General features: G+C 43.0%; 1 long non-coding RNA gene across 3 annotated transcripts; it reads right to left on the bottom strand.

Annotated features, from left to right (window-relative positions):
- Positions 1 to 2,194: 2,194 nt before the first annotated feature.
- LOC122483086 lies at positions 2,195 to 6,487 on the bottom strand. Of its 3 annotated transcripts, XR_006297301.1 has the most exons (4): positions 6,338 to 6,487; positions 6,143 to 6,244; positions 4,387 to 4,736; positions 2,195 to 3,928 (listed from the first exon to the last, which is right to left on the bottom strand). It is a non-coding gene; the product is annotated as an uncharacterized LOC122483086 (long non-coding RNA). The 3 variants fall into 3 exon arrangements; XR_006297299.1 differs by having other exon boundaries at positions 2,195 to 4,736; XR_006297300.1 differs by having other exon boundaries at positions 2,195 to 4,640.
- Positions 6,488 to 6,727: the final 240 nt, after the last annotated feature.

The following is a 6,727-nucleotide window of genomic DNA, read 5'->3' as shown; positions in this document are numbered from 1 at the left end:
TTTTAAAGGCACAAGTTCAAGCAGTAATCCAAATATTTTACACAGCTGGCTCTAGCTGTTTCAGTAGACGCAGAACTTACAAATCAAACAGAAGACTTAACCTGGGCATTTCCGAAAAATGGACCGCCCACCTCTATTATCGTACGTATTGAACACAATGTGGTTGGAATATTACTTGTGCGTTGTATCTTCTGGGCTCTGAAAATACAAACCTCTTTAAAAATCAAAGGGAGGAATAGTTATCTGTTGGCATTTTAGCAGAATACCTTGCCAAGAATCGAGCAAAAGATCACACGTATGAATGTGTGTGGAAGATAAAAGGACATAGCTGTTCTATTTCTGTTTGTCCACATGCCCTCAGGCTGATTTACTATAGCCACCAAAATGGCAGGGGTTGGCCCAAAATGCTAAGTGAACTCATGCTCAGTCCCCTCATTAATTCCAAACGCGTTCATTCAACTGAAAACCTTTATTCCCCCCCGAAAGCGTATAGTTTTTGAGACTCTGCACTTAAGTAGCAGACACACCTTTCCGGGTTATCACCTTTTAAACCCTTTTGGATTTCTTTTTTCTTTTCTAAATTGGTAGGTGAGCTGCGTTATCCCCTTCCGAATGAATAGTACACCTCCTACGCAACTGTAGGAAGCCTTCGGAGATAAAGTCCCTCATTTAACTTCCTTTGTGACATAGGGTTCCTTGTACTCACAAGAAGTATAACATGAGGACTTTCTACCGGGATCGTCAACCAGGACAGCAAACTGTTCTTGTCATCTTTTGGGAGGCAAACAGAAAGCTGCTAATGGCTTGTTAAATTAGCAAAGAGGTGGTACTTGGATATGATGGTTTATGTTCAGGAGTTGGGTTTAAAAATAAGCAAATATGGAAAACGAGGTTTCCATGGACAAAGGATGCTTTGACTAAGCTCTCTTTTCTCCCCAGATTTATTTTTCTAGGGTCGGAGGGATGTAGGTACTATTTCATTTATATAGACTTGCTAGGCTCACTGCAGATGTTTGGGATTTCCTGGAAAAATAACTATATTATTTTGACAGTTGACATTTTAAGCACAGCATAAGGCTCCCAACAGTATTCTAGGAGAAGTTAATGTGGCACTCCAAGGCTTTATTTATTTTTTTTATTTTTTATTCATTTAATGTGGAATTCTATGTAAAAGAAACACTGATGATTTGGAGAAAATCCCTCCTCTACCAACTTCTCTGAGAGTAGATCTGGAAGGATGAGAACAGGAAATGTAATATTACCTATGCATATGCATGAGTATGTAATCCAGAAAATGCTTACTCCGGCAGTGCCGTCTAGAAAGTTTGTGGGAGGCCATTAAAAAGGGATATCTCACTCTTAAATATGGAGAACAAACAGAGGGTTCCTGGAGGGTTGTGGGAGGGTAGGGGGCTAGATGGGTAAGGGGCATTAAGGAAGTTACTCCTGAAATCAGTGTTGCACTAGGTGCCAACTAACTTGGATGTAAATTTAAAAAATAAATTAAAAAAACAAAAGGGATGTCTCAAGCTAGCCATCCTTCCAAAAGTTAGCAATTTTGTGATGCCTCTCCGGTATTCCCCGATCCCTTTTACAAGTCCCCATCCCCTTGGGCCCTCTTGTCCTTCCCTCCTCGCTCCAATGACTGGCAAGGTAGGACTAAAATAAAGCCTGCCAGGAAATACCGGTGCCATTTGCCCAGTGAAACCAGGTCATCCAAGCATCCAAGAACTCCTAGAGTGAATGTAATTTATTCACTTTGTTTAGCCTTTCAAAGGAAACCGATTATTGTCACTGTTGCAAAGCTTATGTCTCAAAAAGCTGAAGTCATTTGATGACCACAGTCTAATGTGTCTTTATACTCTTGACAGGAGTGACTTCCCCCCACCTCACATACAAAAGTAGGACCCAAGACCAGGCCTGCCCTTAAAAACTCACGATCGAAGGATGCCTAGGTGGCTCAGTCAATTACGCGTCCAACTCTTGATCTCAGCTCAGGTCATGACCTCATGGTTTGTGGGATGGAGCTCTGCATTGGGCTCTGTGCTGACAGCGTGGAGCCTACTTGGGATTCTCTGTCTCCCTCTCTCTCTCTCTCTCTCTCTCTCTCTCTGCCCCTCCCCTGCTCGCCCGCTCTCTCTCAGAATAAATAAACATGAAACCATTTTTAAAAAATTCACAATCGAAGAGGAAGGTTGTTTCAGTAAGATGCACTTTATTGGTTTCAGAGACCTATTCCCTGGTAAAGAGGATCAATCTTTTTGCACATTGGAGAGACATTTAAGATAATTTTGAGCTTTCTTTTCCTGTAAAGCCTGGACAAAGTGGAACATCTAGGAACATCAGGATGGACTAAAGAAAACTTCTAAAAATGGTTCTTCTTGCCCACTCGTTGCTAATCTGAGAAATGACCTAAAATGGCAACTCAGCATGGTGACCTGAACTGGGGCCTGTCCTTCCCTGATTAGGACTGGTTGGTTGGATATTCCATGTCACTTTATTTTATACCAGCGAATGTTGGTGGTATAGACGGTCAGTTACGATCACATAAGCCAAGACTAATCTTTCTTTCTCGCATCAGATTTTATAAGACTCCTCTGGACTAGTGCCTCAATTCTTGACTTCATTTTGTTCTTCTCAATGGGGCCTTAAAATACAGCACTGCAGCTAATCACACAAATGACTTCACTGCAGAAAGACAATCATCTGTCCTAGATCCTAGAAATTGAGAGTAATCATGACTCTGGGGACTTTTAAATACAGTCATAAAATGTGAATTAAAGTTCACCAATATCCCATGTCCTTTGTCTTAAATAAGAAGTTCAGGGTCATTATTTTCTGCCTCCAAGTAATTTCACACCTAGACCTATCTGGAAGGAAACTCTAAAATTTTTTGACATCTCTGCTATTGTGATATATTATGATGGCTACCGTGCTTTCTGCCCTCCTCCCTGTCTGTGTGCTGTGACTCATGGTGAGCTTTTCCTTTTTACTTAACACAAGTTAATGCGATTTCCCAACTTCTAGAAAAATGATCTCCTTGGTTGCTCGGGAGCTAACGATGTTTTGAATGATGGTGGCCACTAAGTTGTGCCTCAGCATTCAAAATGGTGGAGCCATTTATAAACTTGTATAAGGTTATGTGTATTATTTTATTTAAATATGGAGAAAAAGGGAGGTTTTATCATGTTTATGCTTTTAAGGAACAAGGTAGTTATTATTATTGCATAAAATAAAACGTACCATGCGGTGTCTTCATAACTTTTAATAATAAGGTGAGATTGAGTTTATGCTTATAAACGGCCTGGTATTTGTGGTGTATTTTTTAAAAACAAAATTTCAAAAATTCTTCAGTTGCGGGGAAAGTAATGTTAAAAGTTTTCATTACTCAGTAGGCCTGTGTACTCTGATTGCATTGAACAGTGACCCAGCCCTCAGTTTCGAATAGAGCTTGTCACATAAGTAGGCATTACTTTTAATTTATCTGAGAATTTTATTTCTGTGTCTCATCTAATTTTATTTTATTTTATTTTATTTTTACTCCTGGGCAAGGTTAGTATGATACATGCCAATCTGGTGAACATATTGGGACAACTGGAGAGGAACAAAGTGGCTGGTGTCGGACCATGTAAATGAGCCGGAAATGAGGACAGTGACAGATTCTCGTTTGTGGTGACTTGACTAATCACACTGAAATACCAGGATAGATACAGGACATCAGTTAAGGTTGGGGGGGGTGTAGCCCTGAAAGGCTCAATCCGTCCTATCCTGGAAACACAGCTGAGAGGGACATGGCGTCCTCTCAACTTATTCTGGAACATTCAAGAAGGGTCTGCCACTTGACAGATACTTGCTAAATGCTTGCTCTCAGTCCAGGGCTGGAGGAGATGTCAAAATGCAAGAGTGGTGAAAGATGCGGTGCGTATGCCTGAAGAGAAACAACGGGAAACTCTGTTCCGTTGTTCTCGAACATTGGTCTCCAGTCTTAGTCAAGGACATGGACTCATCGGCAGATAGTCTCCGTTAAAGTTGGTATGCGCAGTGTGCTGTGGTGACAGAAGCCCACTTCTTAGGGCTGGGAGGGGCTGACTAGGGGACGATGTCTAATTTTAATTTTGACTGAAGAATTATTTAGTGGCTACTAAAACTCTGTGCTCTCTCTTGGCGCGAGGGATTCAAAGAAAGATAAGACAGTATTGATCTTTGAGGAGATCGTGGTTTAATGTAGTAGACGGACAGATTATGAAACTCAGTGCCCACTCACACGCACCCACTCAAGCACCCACAGTGGCATAGGGTGTAAGTGTAACAGAGTTACTTGATTACGTAGGAGACCGAAAAGAAGGGCCTCTATCTTTTTGGAGGGAGGCAAGAAAGGTAGCTTACCCAAACTGTTGGTCAGTAGATTAGCCCCGTGAATAGAATGCTGGGAAGGTGTAGAAGAGGGAACAGCTAATTCTGCCTGAAAGAGGGTCGGCATCGGAGGAGCCGGCGTTGGCTTGGACATCGAAAGTTAAGTGGGATTTTTTTCAGCGAGGTGAGTGAGCTGAGAACAGAAGGCGATTCCAAGGGGAAATGGCGTGAATCGAGGGTATGCTGTGTCTAGGAGAACGAGGTCTGGTTGGTTTGTCTGGAACTTCCTGGGCATGGAAGAAATTGGAGGACACCAGGTCAGGGAAGCGGCCTGGGGCCATGTGAAAGCCAGGTTCAGGAATCTGTTGTCTGTTTGTTTGTTCCTGAAAGGCAATGAGGCGCCGTTGTTATTGGAAGTTTTGAGAAGTAAGTTGGGCAATAGAGGGAGAAAGGATTGGGGAGGAGGAAGGTTGAAACGCTGGTTCTCAGCAGTGATGAGCAATACATCAGAATAACCAGGGAAGCTTGGAGCAGAGGACACAGGCTGTTTTTTCCCCTCCCTGGTCTTGTCTTTTCCCTCAACCAAGTTTCTGATCTGATATGGGGTGACTGGAAGGTAAATAAGGATATTTTGAAAAGCTTGGCTCGGTGTTACTGAGACACCCTGCCCTCTGCCATTCCATTAACCCAGTCGAGAAATGCTCCTGTAAGCCTGAGACAATGGAGTTGAGAAAGGATGATTTGAGTGATGCATGTAAATTGGGATTAATAGTATGGACTGGAGGGGGGTGCGATGGAGAGGAAACATGATAAGTACTTAGGTAGCTAGTGGAAGCAAGTGAGAAACTATTAACTGAAATGAGCCCTAGAAGAGGAACAGCATCTTTGGGCAAGATGATGGATTCGACTTGACACCTGTAGAATTCAAGGTCCCTGTAGGCAGTTAGTAGCATAAGAAGCTGGGGTTCAAGAATACTTACAACCATACACACCTGAGTCAATTATGAAGCAATAGGAAAGACCATGTAAAGGTTTTAACAAGGCACCAAAAACCCAGAGACAAGGGAGATTTGTATTGGCTGAAACAGACAGATAAGTCGGCATGGAGAAGCGGAACTTGAGATGCATCTCAAAGCGTTAATAGAAAATTCAGCTTCAAGAAATGCGGCGATTAAAAATGGAGACGGTTTGCAAAACGGTCCGGGCTGGGAAAGAAAAATGCTGTTTCAGGAGGGCAGAACGGTAATATACATGGCTTAGTAACAAAACTTCATATACCCTCATTTATGTCTCACTCCTAGCTGGAGCCATTATCATTCACAATTTACACATTACGAAGTAGGTTCAGAGAGGTTAAACAAATGACCCGAAAGGTTCCAAGGGAAACGGTGTGCCTTCACTCTAGAGCCTTTAATCTAGAGTCTTATTCTGATCCATTAGGTTGTGTGTGCTTAAAGGTAGGATTCATCTCTTACATATCCTTAAATACCTCCTCACTAGTGTGTTGCCTGAAAATAGAGGCAGCTCTCAATAACTATCTGTTGAATTAAACTTCTCATTTTTGTGTGTGCGGTGGTCTAATTGTTTGCCGTCTATACTTAAGACCAAACATGGAACATAACATTGTAGGACTGGAAAGTACCGTGATGCTTTTCAAACCCAATCAGCTCACTTTACAGGGCAGCAAGTTACGTCTCAGGAGAGGAAGTAACTTGACTGGGATTTCACCTGCATATCGCAGCTCCTATTGTGAAATCTCACATCTCATATCATCAGAGTGAATCACTACCTTGATCTCCGTTGTTTCTTCAGCTAGGGCTTGTCTTGCATACCATTCAGTCCAAGAGAGTCATGGGTGCAAAGTGTGAGGCCGTCCTCCGTCCTCTGAGCTCTACAGAGTTAGTTGGAAAGGGGAAACATGGATAGGACGTAGGAGGAGTCACCTTTGTTTTGCTGTTTTTTAAATGGAAAAGCATAGTCCCACCTGCCCAGGTCAGATGAGAAGAAATACCATCCCAGGGTAGAGAACTGATGAGAGAGTAACGTGAGCCATGGTGGAAAAGGTCCAGAGCTGGGATTTAGGACCTCTGGGGGCACCAACAGGTTGTGAGATGTGGGGGCTCTCTTAGGTTCCTCATCTGGAAATCAGAGGATTAGATTAGATTTGTCTAGCTTTTGTTTGTCACTTGCCTTCTCAGCTAAACCCCTGCCCAAAGTGGATGAGCTCCTCCTTCCCAGCCAGTGAGGGGAGGAGAGAGCTTGAGACTGCTCTACGCTACCATGAATGGCTCCTAAGGGTGAACAGAGTCCCTTGGGGCCACGTGAACATTGATTGGTGTGCTCCTTGCTCAACCAACCCCGCGAGGGTCCAGAT

The sequence above is a fragment of the Prionailurus bengalensis genome, chromosome D1 (assembly GCF_016509475.1).
Source record: "Prionailurus bengalensis isolate Pbe53 chromosome D1, Fcat_Pben_1.1_paternal_pri, whole genome shotgun sequence".
Classification (NCBI taxonomy): domain Eukaryota; kingdom Metazoa; phylum Chordata; class Mammalia; order Carnivora; family Felidae; genus Prionailurus; species Prionailurus bengalensis.
Note: the sequence above shows the minus strand (reverse complement) of the source record. Positions and strands in the feature narration are given on the sequence as shown.